The following is an 18,856-nucleotide window of genomic DNA, read 5'->3' as shown; positions in this document are numbered from 1 at the left end:
CAGCCGCTGCTCCGGGCCTGGCCGCACCAGACCCAGCTGCTCCGGGCCTGGCCGCTCCCAGCCTGGCAGCTGCTGCTCCGGGCCTGGCCGCACCAGACCCGGCTGCTCCGGGCCTGGCCGCTCCCAGCCTGGCAGTCGCTGCTCCGGGCCTGGCCGCACCAGACCCGGCTTCTCCGGGCCTGGCCGCTCCCAGCCTGGCAGCTGCTGCTCCGGGCCTGGCCGCACCAGACCTGGCTGCTCCGGGCCTGGCCGCTCCCAGCCTGGCAGTCGCTGCTCCGGGCCTGGCCGCACCAGACCCGGCTGCTCCGGGCCTGGCTGCTCCCAGCCTGGCAGCTGCTGCTCCGGGCCTGGCCGCTCCTAGCCTGGCAGCCGCTGCTCCAGGCCTGGCCACACCAGACCCAGCTGCTCCGGGCCTGGCTGCTCCGGGCCTGGCCGCACCCGACCCGGCTGCTCCGAGCCTGGCCGCTCCCAGCCTGGATGCTCCGTGCTTGGCTACTGCTGTTCTGGGCCTGGCTGCTCCCAACCCGGCTGCTCTGGACCGGGCTTCTCCGGGCCCAGCCACTCCGTGTCTGGGTGTTCCTGGACTGGCCACCCTGGGCTTGGCCGCCTCTGCCTCAGGCCTGGCTGCCACTGCCCCAGGTCTGGCTGCTCCAGTGCTGGCCGTTGATGCTCTTGTTCTGGCTGCTGCTGCTCTGGGGCCTGGCCACTGCTGCTCCAGGCCCAGCTGCCACTGCCTTGTGCCTGGCCACTCTAGGCCTGGTCGCCGCTGTTCCAACATTCTGTCCCTTTTCTCTCTCTTTTTTTTTTTCTTTTTTAAAAAAAAACAAAACGCATTTATGTTGCAATGTTGGCTGGTGCGTTGAGTTCTGACTTAGTCTTTGATTTTTCAAGATCTTCTTTGTATTCTTTCTTAAGTAATTTTACTATCATTTGCTCTCACTTGATTTCTTCACATTGAGAACTTCTTTGGTTTCTTCCTCCTTGTCCTGGGAGCTCAGCAGGTTGGCCTGTGGCACCCCTTTGTTCTCCGCGGGCTCCCACGCTGCTCCAGCCTGTTGCCGGGGTCGGCGCCGCCCAGGAAGCAGCCCCCGTCCTTGGCTCCGTTGCCAGCGCTCAGCAGTCGAAGGCTCAGGGGCACCCCCCCCACTGGGGGCCCCGTCACCCGGCTCCTTGCTGGCGCCCAGCTGGCCAGTGTCCGGCAGGGGCTCCTGCTCCTCGTGGCGTTCCTCCAGTCTGGAGCTTTCTTTCTCCCTCCCACTAGGGGAGTCCAGGATCAGAGTCAACAGACTGTCCTCTGCGCACAGTGTGTGCGACTCCGGGGGCTCGGCCTTTCGCCGCGCTCCCAGGACTCCACCTCACAGCTCCGTCTCCCCCTGCCCGAGCCTGGGTCCCCAGGGACTGGCCCAGACCTGGAGTTCTGGGCGGTCTGGACTGAGGCTCAGAGCTGCCGCCGGAGGCTTTGTTTCTTCCGGCTAGGGTAATCCAGCATCAGAGTCAACATTCAGTCCTCTGCGCGCCATGTGCGCGCGACTCCGGGGGCCCCGCATTTCGCCGTCCCCCGGGATTGTCTCCCCCTGCCGGAGCCTGGGTCCCCAGGGTCTGGCACATAACTTGGGGCTCAGCGCTGCCGGTTCGGGGGTTCAGCCCAGGCTGGGGGTTCTATTTCCTTCCTGCTAGGGAACGCCAGGCAGCACCCAGCCCTCTCCTCCTCTCCGGCTGCGACCTCTCCGCGCGCGCGTGCGTGCGAGCGCGCAGCATGTCTCCGTACCTTAGGCTTTTTTTCAGCTCCTCTGATTTTCCTTCTGGTTTTCTCCCTCCTTCCTATTGTAGAGTTTTCAGTCAGTCGACTACCTGTAGCTCTGGGCAATGTCCACTCTACATTTTAGTTGTATTCCCTTGAAATTGTTGTGAGCTGCTGCGGCTAGGTGTATACCCGAGCAGCCATCTTGGATCCTCTAGGTCTATTTTTTCAAGTTAATGTATGCTGGACCACAGGGAGGTCACAACTTTATCTGGCCTGGGACATGAGGACTGCTTTCCAGCATTAAGTTGTCTTTCTAGATTTCTGCATTTTTGTCCTGGTCACAGGAAGAGCCAGCCTTTACTCAAATGGCTTCTGACCCCGGGGTCACACTTAGCCCAGCAGCCTCTACCTCAACATTATGTACACACTTACTAATAGGGCTTCTTTGTTACATCCGATCTCTAACTCATCTGGCATTTCCTTTTCAAATAACAAAAGTACTATTTCAGATAAACACAAACAAAAATATGTGAGCACCTATTGTAAGATTCCATGTGTAGGGAATTTCCAGAACAGGTAACAGAGCAGACAGAAAGCAGGCCAGGGGCCTCCAGGGGCAGGCGGAGTGCAGAGTGAGTACTGTTGGTGCAGGGATTCCCTTTGGGAAGATGGAACATCCTGCAACTAGACGGTGGTGATGCTTTCCCAGCATCGTGAGTGTCCTTCAGGCTCAGGAATGACACCATTTAAAATACAATAATTTTTATTTATTTATGGAGTTGAATCACCCCAGGGAGAAACAAAGCATAAAATAAGAAAGAAGAATAGAGAGAGAAAAAAAGACCCAAAAATACTCCTAATAATAACAGTTAAAAAATAAACAATTGAATAACCCCATGAAGAAAAGTAAAACATAAAAAGGAAGGAAAATAGAAGAAAAAGGTCGATGAGAGGCGGTAGCACCAGTTTTTCTGAGGGGAGAAGGCCAGCAGTCTCGGCCAGCAGCTCTGGAGCTGGCCCTGCTGGGGTTTCAGGAGGCAGCTCCTCCTCTGAGGCAGGACCCTGGGCAGGCTCCAGGGAGGGCTCCTCATCCAGGGGGGTTGGGGACTCAGTCTTGTCTGCAGGTGCCTCCGAGGCCGGCCCCTGCTCCACAGCTGCCACCAGAGAGGCTGATGGAGGTGGCAGGACCTCTGGAGGTGCCCACGCCTCCAGCTCTTCATCCGACTCCCCATCAGACGCCTCTGTCTGGACTTCAGGTGTATCTGCAGGAGCCTCCTCTGCCTCCTGGGCCGGTGCTGGGTTGTGAGAGGAGAAAAGATTACCCACATGCCTGCATTTCCTTGTGCCCCCCTTCATCCCCCTCCATTCCCTAGGACGGAACACAGGCCAGCGCCTTCCAGAGAAGCCACAGCCCAGGACCCACCACAGGACGCCCTCCTCGCTGACAGTCCAGCAGGTGGGTGGTCTGAGGCTGGGCTTTGGCCCTGGCCAGTTTCTGGGGGAGCTCCCAGTGTGCCTGGCACTGAGCCCTCCCCATAAGTTCACATGCACCTCCACCCCACCCCCAACCCCCTACCCCCCAATTCTATTCCCACCTTCTCACCCTTAGGCTCTGCCTCCTCGAGCTCTAGGTACTCTGGTCCGGTGTGATTATCATTGGCATTTTGCCCCATGTAGGCATATGCTGGGGACCTCCTGCTGAGCATGGGAGAATCCAGGATGGAGCTTAAAACTCTCCTCGGCCTTGGATTCCTGATTGGAGGCCTCCAGAACCTGTACTCCTTCGGGGGAGGAAGCCCACTCTGTCCACTCGAGTGCTCTCGCTCTCTCATCACCCAGCTGACGAAGTACATTTTGGGCCTGCGCTGCCCCTCAGTAGTGAAGGCGGGGCCGGGGTCTTCATTGACTCCCTGATGTCCATGTAGGACCCGATGACAGCTCTGCAATGACAGTGACTGGCAGCCGATTCAGAGGCCTTAAGCCCTGCCTGGCCCTAGTTGCTGCTGCTTCTGCCCCCTGGACCTTCTGCTCCCAGATCAGGGCCAGCCCTGTGTCTGCACAGACCCCCTCCCAGGGGAAATGAGTCACCTCCTGGGCTCAGGATAAACCTCCGGAAGAGGGTGCCACCCACACTCCATGTCCAACCAGCCAGCCTTGACCAGGGGTGTGAACGTGACTGGTCCACCAGGCTTCTGACCCCTCCTCAGCCTGTTCCTGCTCAGGCCCTTTTTATGTGAAACCCCCCCCCCCCTCACACACACACACACCTGGAGGGGACATCAGGCTGCTCAGGTGGGTCAGAGTGGTGGCCTGACCCCCACACAACCACCCTGGGCCTCCCTGCGGTACCTCTGGGTCCAAATATCTTAAGGGCGACAGGGGTCTGCGCTCAGCACTGAACCAGTGTCCATCAATGCAGAACATCCTCTCATTCCTGCCTGTGTTGGGGCGTCGGGCTCGGTAAAGGGGGAGACAACAAGAAAACATGGTGTCCTCTCCAGTGCCTCTAACCGAGTGAGAGGGGAAGGGGCAGTTATAGAATGTAGCTGCCTGGTTACCGGGTTCTGTTAGGCTCCATCGTCAGGAAGTGAGGTCACCCATGGGTCCCCTACCCTGAGCATCTCCTCAGACGTGAGCCATGACCTCACTGATTATTAATTCATTCAATAAATATTATTTCTTATCTACCACATCTATATTCCTGACTATATTTTGGGTGTGAAGATTCTGCATTTAACAAAACAGAAACACCTTTGTCGTATAGTCTAATGGGGAAAAGTAAAAAAAAAAAAAAAAAAAAAAAAAATGAGTAAGTAAACAAGCAAATATAAATACAGGCTGGGTAAAAGAGAGGTTTACAGTTGTGTGTATTGCAACACAGAGTTTATCATTGTATAATTGTTAATTATTGTCCATACACACAACTGTAAACCTACTTTTGTCCTGCCTTTTATATGTCAGGTGGTATTTAGTGTTATGGAAGAAAATAAAGCAAAACAAGGTAGGGTGTATGGCGAAGATACTATTTTGAAGAGGATATTTAAGAAAGATTTCACTGGTAGGGGGTTATTTTAGCTTAAACCTGAAGGCAATGAGGGTCAGTTACACAAATCTCTAGGAGAAGAGCTATGTAGGAGGAGCAAGTGCAAAATCTAAGACAGCACCGGGGTTACGATATATAGGGCCAGTAGGGAAGTCAGTGTGAAAGAAGAGAGAAAGTTAGAAAGGACCAAGGAAAGGAGAAGATAGGTATGACAATGAATATTCATCACTTGTGCAGGGTCAAAGTTTAGATTGGCTTCTGAATTTCGTGACATTCAGGGCAAAAAGAGAAAACTAAACTATAAGCTACACTAATGGTAAGTGACATGATTTTTTTTTTCTCATTTATTTTTCTTTTTGTATGAAGCCATTAATTGCTCAGTCAATAATTAATGGCTGTAAGCTGTAGCACCATATTAAACTTTCATTCCATAATGCTAGGGGCCTACAAATTTTAGAGGAAAATTCAGAAGGGAACTAAGTCTATTTAGAAAACAAAGTGCTCTGTAGCTGGGAGAATGTGATTTCACATTGGTAAGGCATTCTATCAAATTTGAACAGCTTATTATGGCTTTCTCAAAAGGAATTTGTATTTGTATTCATCCTCAGTTTTCAGATCTAATAGCCAAGTCTAAATACTCTGATTTGCTGTTTTCCTGACTCACTATTATTCAGGATTCTTTTTACTTTTTCTCACAGGAGACTAAGAAATTTTCCATCCCTTCATTTCTCAGGCTTCTTCTTTCCCATTTTTTTTAAAGGTATTTTGCCCAAAACAATGGTGAGAAGTTAAAAGAAAAGAAAAACAATTCAGTCCTACGTACATAAAAAGTAGGGAGTTACCAGTTTCCCTAGTTTGTGGTGGTTGTGGTTGGTACTGTTGTTATGACTATCCTGTCTTTTGTGTACCTTGAATGGTTCTTGCTTTTAAAAATGTTTATCCAGTGTTTCACACAGTTCCCATGACTCCCTGCTGATAAAGCTTCAGTGTAATTAAAGTATTTATATGAACACTGCGGAATTCAACTTGCATTATTTAGACACACAAAGGAACATTCCTGGCATTTCCAAGTCACAATTGTGTAATTCAATGACATAGTGTTACTTAATTTAAGAATACCTTTACACCCGGTAAAAAAAAATAAAAGTAAAATCGCTTTCTTTTTTTTCTTTTTTTGTTAGATGATATTCTTCAGTTACACTAATTTCACTGGGTTATACTTCAATTTGGACTGAATTTTCTAAACTAAGCAATCTAAAATAGTCCTGCTAGACTATATTTGCATACTTAATTAACTTAGGGGGAAAGAGCCATATCTGGACTGGGAGAAAGCTAACTCATCGCCATCCAAATAGGCCTACATGCAGACTTGGTTTTGTTTTATTTTGTTTTTGCCTTTAAGTAAAGTCTTGCCCTTTGACACATCCTTATTAAGGAAATAAATGTAACATTGAATAAGTTAATGTCATTCTTTTGGAATTATGACATGAAGGGGAAGAAATATAACACGCTAGAAGTTTTGGTAGGAATTGATTTACAAAAGAAGTAGCCACATTTGTTTTTATTATGGTTAAAGCTCTAGTTTGGGAAAAGACTAAAGGGCAAGGAATTGGGGAATTTATGGATGAATGTGGATCTAATGAAGAGAGCCCATTGGTTCTGCAGGCCAGGGTAAGATTCCCACAGTCTTGAACAAACAGTTCTCAGCCTATAATTTCTAAGCCTTTGTTTTCCCACTTTGGAATTCTGACTACAGGCATGTTACCAAGCCAACTGGGTTCACTACAAAGATCCAGCAATGCTCTTTTTATCATAAAGATCAAGACAACAATTGTGTGCCTACAAGAAAAGAACAACTAAAACCATCTAACAAGCATTAAAAGGACAATTCTAGAGATAGTTGCCTTTGAACTTTAATAACGGGTAACATTCAGTCTAGAGATTTGAAATTCCCAAGTTAAAGGAATTCATTACCAATTGCCTTTCCATGTAATTATAAGAGCTGCTGGCAGCAAGTATTTTCAGCAGGATTAATTTTGTCAAATGGGATATTTTGTAGTCATGTTGAATTCCCTACAATGACCGTATTATATAAATTCACGTTGTAGACTTAGTTTTGTTTATTATAGAGTTCATTTGTGAAATAGAAGAAATCTAAGTTTCACTTTGGCTTTACCCCAAACCATAGAAAACAGAGTATTCTTTTACAAAAGCTTGTTCTGAAATATCATTTCCTGAATGTGAAAGTATGCTGTTTGTACAGATACATTCCATTGACATGCGCAATGCCCAGCTGAGAAAATAAAAAAGGGTAGTTAATCTGGGCATTTCCCGCTCTGTAGCTGTGACCTGTGAACAATTTCAGCTCCATGTAGAAAAAAATAGGAATTTCCATTTTTGTGTAAACACTTCATTTTCTGATGGCATGGAAGCAATTTAAACTGAATCAACGCAGGCATCAATAATTCAGAGTAAATCTTCTCTTTGATGAACTTGGGCCACTTTTGTTTGTGGGGGCCTCTATCCTGAGAAACAGTCTCTGGGATCGAGCCATTCCTTATCATGAAATTCATGACAAGCCATTTTGTGTGCATTTCTTGTGAGTGTGCATTTTATTTTGTTTTCCTACATAAGAAAGATTAGAGAACCAGCTACTTTGGTGTTTTATTTTGGGAAGGATTGAGTGAGTTTTGCATTGGTCAATTCAAAGCAAATCTTAAATAATAGTAGATTGATAAGATATGCTCTTAGAGAAAAGTTTCTATAAGTCAAATCTGATTTTTTATGGGGGTAATATAACATTATATGCCCATCAAAACCTTTTTTTTAAACATTTTTTTAAAACATTTTTTAAAAAAAAGGAGGGGGGCATAATGTTCATATTTATTTCATAATAAATAATTTGTCTATATTCTGCATAGTATAATCAGGATCATAGAACAGCCAATTTGATATATTTTATTAAAAAATTTTTAAAACAGGAATTGTGTCTGCATCCAAAGGTCCAAAGGCCCCAGAAAAACTAAGGCCGGGCAAGTGGAGAGGAGAGATAAGGAAGAAGGAAGGATTTTAAATGCCAGGGTGCAAGAGGGGAAGCCAACTAAGAAATGTAATTTGTGTCTTGTCTGTTTAATAACATGAATAATAACATGGGGTACTCTTAGCAAAGGATTTTGGGTATGAATTGCTATACGTCAAAATCTGTTGCTGTTATGCATATTATGCTTTCAAAATATAGAGAAGATGAATTGAAAGCAATATATGAATGATGCATATCAGGCTTTATTTAAGCATAAAATTTTATTTAAGTTTTATGTGACATGGGAATTATCATCTATAATAATAAAAGCATAATATGCTAATTAGACTGGATGAAGCAGGGGTTGCGATGGAAGCCTGGGTCCTAGGTGCCTGCTGGATGCTGGAGGAAAGCCTGGGTCCCTAGTGCCAGAGGGAAGCTGGTGCCAACAGCCAGGGAAGGAAGGCCTACTCTTGCACAGATTTCATGCATCGGGCCTCTAGTAAAGAAATGAAGACCCAAAGAAACAGTTAGGACTAAGTGTTGATGAAGAATCTAAAGTCATGGAAAAATGTGATTAGAACAAAAGGGTATGGCAGTCAGATCCCAGCAGCAGATGCAGTGTGCTCATCTTTCCAGGCGCTTCTTACTATCTTCTTTAGCTTCCAGAAGCATGGCCTCTGGTGTGGCTGTCTCTGATGGAGTCATCAAAGTGTTCAATGACATGAAGGTACGAAAGTCCTTGACACCAGAAGAGGTGAAGAAGCACAAGAAGGCGGTGCTCTTTTGCCTGAGTGAAGGCCAAAAGAACTTCATTCTGGAAGAGGGCAAGGAGATCCAGTAGGTGATATGGGCCAGACAGCAGACAGCCCCTACACCACCTTTGTCAAGATGCTGCCAGACAAAGACTCCTGCTACTCCCTGTATGTTGCAATCTATGAGACCAAGGAGAACAAGAAGGAGGACCTGGTGTTTATCTTCTGGGCCCCTGAGTCTGCACCCCGTAAGGGAAAAATGATCTATGCCAGCTCCAAGGATACCATCAAGAAAAAGTTTACAGGGATCAAGCAGGAATTACAAGCAAATTGCTACGAGGAGGTCAGGACCGCTACACTCTGGCAGAGAAGCTGGGGGGCAGTGCTGTCATCTTCCTGGAGGGCAAGCCTTTGTGCGCCCCTCTAGCCCCCTGCCCGGAGCATCTGGCAGACCCAGATCCACCTTTGGGGGGGAGGGGGATTGCAGGCTGCCCCGCTCCTGCCAGACCAGAGGGGCTGGGGGGATCCCAGCAGGGGGAGGGCAATCCCTTCACCCAGTTGCCAGATGGCCCACCACCCCCTGGACCTTCCTTCTTCCTCCACCCCTGAAGGTTCTGGCCTTCCCAGACCGCTTTTGATCTGATGGGTTGAAACAGACCAAGTCCTCCCCACCCAGGCACCCCAGTTTTTGGAGAGAGCCTGTATTTTTTTAATGACACTCCTACTTGCAACCTCTTCCTCCCCTTTCCCATGCTGCCAACTTCCAACCGCAATAGTGACTCTGCTTGTCTGTTTAGTTCTATGTATAAATAGAATGTTGTGAAGATAACCCTCCCACGCTGCCTGGTTTCCCTTCCCTTTTCCACCTGGTCTCAGCCACTCATGGAAGCAGGGCCAGTAAGGGACCCTTAATTAAAAAAAAAAAAAAAAAACGAAGAAAAACACAATAAAAAGCCTCACTTAAAAAAAGGGTTGTGAACTGGGAGAAATTTAGCAAGTTCATTTGGGTTCCTCATGGAGTCCCTTTATCTTCAGAGATGAGGATGTTCCTTTCCTCCAACTATAGGAAGGGCACCTCCCTCTCACACGGGAGTCTTGTGACTTGCTTCAAGGAAGAAAGGGGAGGTGAGAAAGTCCTTCCTATCCCTGCTATTTCTCAGATTATTTCACCTTAAAATATTCATTATGCCAAGATGGCATCTATTATTTTACTTACCTTCATTTCATTGACTTCTTTTTCTTATTTTATCAGTTGGTTTTTGTTTGTCTTCTCATTTTGACTGCTAACCTGTAATTGTTGCTATGTATTATGTAGAGCTACTATGTCTCCCAGAATCAGTAGAGTGGTCTAATGTAGGAGGTGCCCTGTAGGATCTGGTGGCACAGCCCCCCTATGTACCTAAGTTGGGGCACTCTAGCTATGCCCCTCCCCCCCCCCCCCCCCCCCCCCCCGCAACACACACAACCCTATGTACATCCTCCAGTTGTAGTTGAGCTTTGATTGCTATTGGAATGTCAATGGGAAGGATTTACCTCCAAGTCAATTAACTGCAAAGACTGCCTGGGACCACAGTGGAGGATCAGCTGTGCAGGGGCCCACACCACAGAGCAGGACTTACTTCAGCACGTCTCTGTACTCACTGAGTCAGCTTTTAAAGATGCTCAGATAGGGCATAAGCTATTTATTATAAATGTCTATATTTGAGGCATACCTCGGTAAGTAAAATAAAGGAGAATGATACTGAGAACAAAGAAAGAGCAACAATTCAAGGTCCTTGGAGCACAGAAAAGCTGGGAGCGCTGCCATAAAAACTGTGTGGAGACAGACAGGACCCCAACTGAGAAGAAGACTTAGTACCTACTCCTTGACCTTTAGATCAATTTCCTGGCTATTAATATACCTCAAATCAGGGCTTATACTTCACCAAGTTCAGTGAGGCAATACTGCTGCTTCCCATATGTCCTTTGGAAACTTTTCAAGACAAACAGAAGAGATATGAATAGCATTACCCCTGAGGGAAATCACATATATCACATGTCTATCTCTCCTTTCTCCCTTTTTTTCTTTCTTTCCTTCTCTCTCTTTCTCTCTCTCTCTCTCTCTCTCTCTCTCTCTCTCTCTCTCTCTCTCTCTCTCTCTCTCTCTCTCTCTCTCTCTCTCTCTCTCTCTCTCTCTCTCTCTCCCCTCCTTTACCTCTGTCTCTGTCTCTATTTCTATTTCTCTTCTCTCCTGATCCTTGACTGCCTGCTGTGGAGGAAAACTAAGCTCTTTGATGGATTTAAATCCTCTCCCACAGCAAGTGGATATGCAACCTAGTAATTCAGAGTTAGTATGCTCTCAATAACACATGTTAAAATATAGTGAAGTCAACAGAACAAATTTAAAACAAGAAAAAGAATATTTCTTCAAGCAATTGCAGGATCTCCAACACTAAATTCAGAAAGAAGATTTATACATAACAAGGGTTATGGAGGAGGGGAGGATGGGAGGAAGGAAAATGAAAGTGATGCTGCCAAATGGATAGTAGTTAAAAGCTCTCTGCCTTTGGGCACTATTTTTTTTTTTTAATCTTAACAACATTCCCTTCAAAAGAACTGTGAACGATTACTCATTATTGCCTTAAAGACATCCTAACATTATTTAGTAGTTGGTTTTAGAGCAATGCAAGAGGAAACTGTTTCTCTTAGTACTGAGTGATAGCTCAATGATATTTAGCTGGGCTTAAAGGAACAAAGCCTTCTGATTCTCAGGTGTCAATCTTTCCTCTCAAGTCTGGCTTCCTGTGTTGCTATAACTACTTCCCTTGCACTATAAGAAGCAGAAAAACAATTTGAATATGAATTTGAAGTGGCATACAACTTAATTTATACTGGGCAGTTAGACAATTTTCCTATTTCCAGAATCATTGCACATTTGAAGGGAGCATCAAAGTCACCTTAGCTTTGCCTTATGAGTGGATATAAAATTGTATTTCTTGGCTGAAAATGGCCCCAAAAAGCAAATGAACTGCTGTGAGGGTTATGGCAAGGAAGAAGACATGAAAGAGGTTAAGAATAAAAATATAATATGTTACCTTAATAAATTTAAGGTAATATACTTAATGCCACTGAATTGTACACCAAAAGATGGTTAAAGTAGTAAATGTTATGTTATGTACATTTTACCACAATTTTTTTAAAAAGTAACAAAATATCTTCAGATTTATGAAGGTCCATAGAATGGATTCCTTCTGCATGTCAAAAATTTGTCATTGTTTTACATATATATTGATTTTTTAAAAAATATATTTTATTGATTTTGTATGGTGAGGAAGGGGGAGAGATAGAGAGTTAGAAACATTGATGAGAGAGTCATTGATCAGCTGCCTCTTGCACACCCCTTACTGGAGACATGCCCGCAACCAAGGTACATGCCCTTGACCGGAATCGAACCCGGGACCTTTCAGTCCCCAAGCCGACGCTCTATCCATTGAGCCAAACCGGTTTGGGCCATATATATTGATTTTTTTTAACAGAGGAAAGGAGCAGGATAGAGAGTTAGAAACCTTGATCAGCTGCCTCCTACACACCTCCTACTGGGGATGTGCCCGCAATCAAGGTACATGCCCTTGACAGGAATTGAACCTAGGACCCTTTAGTCCACAGGTCAATGATCTATCCACTGAGGCAAACTGGTTAGAATGTTATTGTTCTTAAATGGAAAACAAAAACACACACAAAATGGATGATTCAACAGGCAAAAAAAAAAAAAAAAAAAAAAATCCTTCAAGAAAATTATATTTAATCTCACTTTTAACAATCATTACATAATAAAGAATATAACCAAGAGTATAAAACCTGAAAAAAGCATTAAATAAATATGATGGAACAAAATTCTAAAAAAAGGGAAGATCTATGACACTTTCAACAATAAAGATATATATTTTTAAAGTTCTTCTAAACCCTCAATAAGTAGTAGGGTTTGTCATTAGCAGATTGTATATGAGTGTTGAAATATATTGAAGCTTTGAAAACTGATTTCTCAGGTAAATTTCACCGGCGGTGGCAGAAAAGAGGGAAGAGTCACAAGAAAAAGGGAGAGAGACAAAAAGAAGCCCATTATGGCCAGCTATGCAGGGGAATAAGAAGAGACCAGTGAGAGTAGAGGTTGAAGGGTTTGAAAAGCTAAAAGTAGAGAATGCAATCTGGCATGAAAGAAAATGTGTGTGAAACCTGACAGTGATTGTCAATGTCTCATTCTCTGATCTAACTTCACTCCCAGTATCAGTGAAGGGGATTATTGATGGGGATGGGGAGGAAAATGTGGGCCTGAGTCCCAAAGAAAGGCATTTTGGCTGAGGATCCTTAAAGTGCTCAGCAGAGGAGAGGTGAGAACAGGTAGAGGAAGAACAGGGGCTGGCAAGAGCTGCGGCAGGAAGCAGCCCACAGGGGGCGAAGGTTTGGACAGGTTTCTGAGTGGAGAAAGGGACCTTTGCTGGCACTGATGCTCAGCAAAACACAGCAGGATCTGGCAAGATGCACCAGGTAGGAAAAGATGGAAGGAAAGATCACTGAAAGATACGAATGAGTCTAATCTGGTAGCCAGAAGAAAAAGGTGATGAGGCAGATGAACAGAAAAGAGGGGGGAAATAGAAGATGGCTGTAACAAAATCAGAAGTATTAAATTGGTGTTTAGTTATTAATTTAGCAATATATTAAATGTAATTGTTGCAGATACGCTGCCAGGCGGTGCGGGAGAATTCATCAGCCGGGCACTCAGAGAAACTTCAGAAAAGTTGCCTTTATTGCAGATTGCACTAGTGCAGTGACTCAGGGGAGTCAGTCTCCAAATCCTGACTGATGAACATGGATAAAGCTTTCCCTTTATACCCTTATTTCCTTTGTCCCCCAAATATGGATCAGAGTTGGGGTGGGGGAAGTGAGACCACACCCAGAGACCTGCCAGCACAGGCACCAGCCCTTCCAGGGACTGTATATGGTTCATGGTTTATGGTCTCTGTAAAATGGGGGTATTCCTGGGGAAACAGATTCTGCAAGGCAGGACAGGCATCACAGATAAGAATGGAGTTTATCGGCAAGCAAGGGTGTACGTCAGAAGTCAGGTTCCTGGCACAGATTCAGATAGCTAGCCTCCCAAATGTCTTATTTTCCCCTTCTTAATGGGTTAAATTTCTGTAAATTCTGAAAGTATAAACAGCAAAGATTAGGAGATGAGTTAAAGTGAAACTTCCAAAATCTTCTCACATGGGAAAAATCTCTCATTCCTCTAACCACACACACAACAAATTTGTTCTGTTTAAGAGTGTTTTGTTTTGCCTCAAAACTTTGCAGCATTTGATTGAAATAGTCATTCATAACTTGAACCTCATTTAAAGCTCCTTGGTATATATACCCTAGTGTAAAAAAGCACCATGCATAAATAGCCAGGCACGTACAGGTCTATGCTTTTGTGTTACTCGCCGTCATAAATATAGCGTGCTTGGTGTGCTTCATTCCACCAAATAAATAATGTGTTCTGCTCCTACATTACACCAAATAAATCAATGAAAACAAATGCCTTTCTGCAGAATAATTTGGTCTTAAACTCTTAACCATGTACCAGGAAATAGATCTTTGGTGTTATTGAGCAAGGGTTGTAAACAGCACCGTGTCGGTGGTCTCTGTTTATTGTTTTGTGTAACTTTGCAGGGGGGGGGAGGGGGAGAGTATTGTTTACCAGAGTAAAATCCTTTTTGTTAAAAAAATAAAATAAAATATTTTTATCTTTCATTTAGGTTAATAACATACCACCTATATTTGTCAATCAAATTAGAATTACTGTCAGCCGGTAATGCATTTTAGTTTAGCCAATATCAGTCAGTCCTGATTTATTTGCTTAATACAAATCTAATTGAGTTTCAGCCTGTTCTTCTCCTTTCAACTGTTAACCAACCAAGTACATCTTTAATTTCCAAGACCGATGGCGTGGTAGCAGTTGAGAGGAAGAGTGATTTGCATAAGGCCCCAGAAGGGTGCCAAAACTCTTCACGCTTTAAACAACAGCCTTTATTATTCTGTAAGTGGATGTGTTGAATTTTCATGCTTTTGTTTCCAGTTCGGCCCTGACAGAAAAAGAATAAAGTAGATTTTGCCAGCACCCCTGCTGTGCCCTGGGGGAGAAATTCAATGTGCCTCATTTGTCTTAATTGGAGAACCGCCCTCAGCACCAGCTTTTTCTATGCATACATTAGCATAACAGACAGAAAATTCGAGCCCACTTTTGTAGAAGTAGTCTCCCCCGCCACCACCACCACCACACACCTCCCATCTTAGACTCATAAAAACCACAAGAGGCAAGGAGCACGCGTCTCACCTCCTGGATTTCTCAAAGTCGCTGCTGTAAAATGCTCTGTACAGGAGAGATGCATCAAGCCTATTTTATCTCTGCACTGTTATTAGAGCCGGTCGTGAAAAATGTGATAAATATCACCCGTGACAGAGAGCTGAAAGCTTCTCTTTATTCTTCATAATGTGCTAATCCTATATACTTGTTCTTTGACGGGTTGTGCTGCCTTTTCAGAGGGGAGAGTGGGTTTTACACAGAGGCAAATGTGTAGCTGCTGAGATTGGGAGGGAGAGCAGAATGGAACACCCCCAAACATGTCACTTTGGCAGGAGGATTGTTTTGAGGTAATGGCAATCAAAACCCAACAGATTCAGGAAAAGCTCTTTGCCTCCATTTACATTGAAAAGGAAGCCTGTACAGCGAAGAGAGCTGTTACCAGAGATACCTTTGAACCTAAGAAGTTTATCTGCATAACAGGACAACCTTTCTTTTCCAAATATCTCCTCTGCCTTCCTGTGAATGGCCTCCTCCCCTGGGGTCCTGAAACCCCAAGTCTTTCATTAGCTCAATAAGTTATAGCAGCCTCAATGGCCTGGCTGCTGTTTGTATCTTCCTATCTTTATGAAGCTCCCATAGGCAGGTAATTAAACGTGGTTTTCACCTGTTCGTCCATCTTATCTTAGTTTCATTACTAGACCAGCCAAGAAATCGAGAAGGGAATTTTTTTCCACCCCTACGAATGAATCTTAAAAAAGAAAAAAGTAAAGAAAAGTTCTTACCAAGCCAAATTTATTAGCACTAAAACAAACACCGTTATCTCAGTCCAAGCAAGATTTTAAACCCCATGCCAATTCATCGGAGAAATATTAAACTCATCTTCTCATTTTTCATCTCACAAAAGGGTTCTAAGTCTGTATGAACAGCCTGCACCGTTTAAATCATTCCCCTAATCCAGGCCCTTCTAGTATCTGATAGAACTAATAAAATTTCAAGGTAGGTGTTTCTAAAGAAATATTTTGTTTACACGTTCCCAAGACTGGTATTAATTCTTTCAACACATCTGTTTAACCTGCTTGCCATTGCCAGAGCGTGAAAGAGATGGAAAGCACGGGGAAAGATATAATTTCTTAATAAAACATGGCATGCACATTTTCTTGGAAATATGGCTGCCTTTCAAAAAAACAATGAATCCATATTTTGTCTTGATTTTTCTCCGGCAGGCCTAATTTACCACGTCAGTCACATGCCGCAATCACTAGAAGCTTTCCAGGGATTTCAAGTAAGTTGTGAGGCTTTTTTGTTAAGATCTTGTTCTGTATTGAATTATGTGTATGACGATTTTAAAAATAATTATCTTTTGGGTCAGGTCCTTGTGGGTAAATGGTAGGCAAAATGATTTTGGAATATTAATTTTGAAGTGCAGAAGGAAGAAAGAACCAACCAACCAATTCTTACTTCAGTGTACTAGTAATGTTCATTGTATGCCCACTTCAAATGCTGGGGACACTTCATGGGAAGTCTGAAGGCAAAACTTAGGGATTGATACACTCTTTCCTCCTGCCCCAACCCTCCTCTGGTCACTTTCCATTCACTCAACCCCAATAAACATTCCAAGAGGCTATGACTTGTTGGTATGTGTTGGAGACTAGGAATGAAAATGTTTGCTTTCTTTTGTAAATTAATCTAAATATAATCATTTGGCTTTATCTGTCCTGGGAGAGGATTTCAGCTTTTCACTTTAATACTGGTTTCATTTACATTATAAAAATAACAAGCAGTTTACCCAGTTTATCAGATAATCCCTGCTGCTTTTTAAACAAACATTTCAGCCACTCTGAGAGTTCTCCTTCAATCTTCCTCCTCACCCCATCTCTCTTTCATGCTGTGCCTTAGGCCTGCACTCTCACCTGATCCACTTGGCCCAGCCTGTCCTGCAGAACAGTAGGAGAGATGTCTCGGGAACGCTTTCTCCATCCTATACTATTTAGTTTTAGATTTTCAATTACAGTTGACATTCAATATTATTTTATATTAGTTTCAGGTATACTGCAACATGGTGAAACATTTATATAATTTATGAAATGATCCCCCCAAAAGTCTAATACCCACTTGGCACCATACACAGTTATGATAATATGATAATAATATTGACTATATTTCCTATGCTGCACTTTATATCCCCATATTTTGCACTTCTTAATCCCTTCACCTTTTCACCCAGCTCCCAGACCTTGTCCCATCTGGCAACCCTCAGTCCGTTCTCTGTCTCTATGGGTCTGTTTCTGTTTTGTTTGTTCTTTTATTTTGTTCTTTAAGTTTCACATACAGATGAAATCATTTGGTATTGGTGTTTCTCTGTCTGAGTTATTTCACTTAGTTTACCACCCTCTTGGTTTATTCATGTTGTCACAAATGGCAACATTTCATTCTTTTTTATTGTCAAGTAATATTCCATTGTATATACCTGGTTTCCAAAAAAATAAGACATCCTCCAAAAATAAGACCTAGTGCATGGAAAGATAAGGCATCCCCTGAAAATAAGACCTAGCCCAACTTTGAGAGAAAAAAATTAATATAAGACACTGTCTTATTTTCAGGGAAACAGGGTATGTACCACTTTGTTACCCATCTATTGATGGACATTTGGGTTGCTTCTATATCTTGGCTATTGTCAATGGGGCTGCAAAAAACATAGGGATGGATATAACTTTTAGAATTAGTGTTTTGGATTTCTGAAAATAAATACCCAGAAGTAAAATTGCTGGGTCAGAAGGTACTTCTATTTTTCATTTTTTGAGGAACCTTCATACTGTGTTTCATAGTGGCTACACCCATCTGCCTTCCCACTAACAATACATGAAGGTTTCCTATTCTCCACATCCTACGCAACACTTGTTATTTATTGGTTTATTGATGACAGCCATTCTGACAGGTTTGAGGTGATAGCTCATTGTAGATTTAATTTGCATTTCTCAGATGATTAGTGACTTTGAGCATCATTTCATATGTCTATTGGCCATCTGTATGTCCTCTTTGAAGAAGTGTCTATTCAGGTCCTCTGCCCATTTTTTAACTGGATTGTTTGGTAGTGTTTTGGTGATAAGTTGTATGAGTTCTTTATAAATTTTAAGTATTAACCCCTTATTGGATATATCACTAGCAAATATCTTCTCCTGATCCAAAGGTTGTCTTTTCTTCTGGATGATGATTTTGTTTGCCTTTTATTTTTTTAAATAAAATGCAAATTTTCTGGGAGTCATATTTACTACTATTCCTAACAACTTTCAAAAATCATAAGAAAAAAAATTGGAAGTAAAGGGAGCATTGAGACTGAATTACAGTCTTTCCAAGAAGTTGTTGCTGTTGATCATAAATATGTTTTATTATTAGAAATTTTTCTTAATGGTCTCTATTATGAGAGGAATATGTGTTCACTTTATCAAAATGAGAAAACCCACTCATATTGTGTGTGTGTTTATGTGTGTGTGTGTTTGCTCCAGTTTCTGAGAAGAAATATCCTTTGCAGACATACTAGACAAAATTATATTTTGAAATATGCTTATATGTAACAGTATTTACATGTTACCCCTCACCCCCCCCCCCCCGGGTTGATTTGGTTCATCTTCTAGGTTGAGAAGTGCAAGTGGGGTTAACCTCTTTGGCAAGACTAATCAGTTGTTAACTTGATCAAAATTAAGGAGGACTACTTCCTGGTAATTCATTATTTTTTTGTGCCATCCCTAGCTATGAAAGTCAATTTTCCTCACAAAAGTTAACCATTTGTAACAATGATGCTTAAAAATCAAGCTTAGATATACTGGAGGGAAGGGACTTGTTAAAATTGAGGAATAGATAGATAGGGAATTAATTCTCCCCATGTCCACAAAATATAAATTTATCTTGAAGACCTAGAGTAAAAATAATCCTGATGGTTTAAAACAACATGTTATTGTGGATACTGTGTAGGGTC

General features: G+C 43.4%; 1 pseudogene across 1 annotated transcript; it reads left to right on the top strand.

Annotated features, from left to right (window-relative positions):
- The first annotated feature begins 8,438 nt into the window (after positions 1-8,438).
- LOC311621731 (cofilin-1-like) lies at positions 8,439-9,170 on the top strand (annotated as a pseudogene). The gene has a single exon. The product of its transcript is annotated as a cofilin-1-like (transcript).
- Positions 9,171-18,856: the final 9,686 nt, after the last annotated feature.

The sequence above is a fragment of the Pipistrellus hanaki genome, assembly GCF_964339955.1.
Source record: "Pipistrellus hanaki genome assembly, chromosome: 4".
NCBI lineage: Eukaryota > Metazoa > Chordata > Mammalia > Chiroptera > Vespertilionidae > Pipistrellus > Pipistrellus hanaki.
This window is presented reverse-complemented; position numbering and strand designations above follow the sequence as displayed.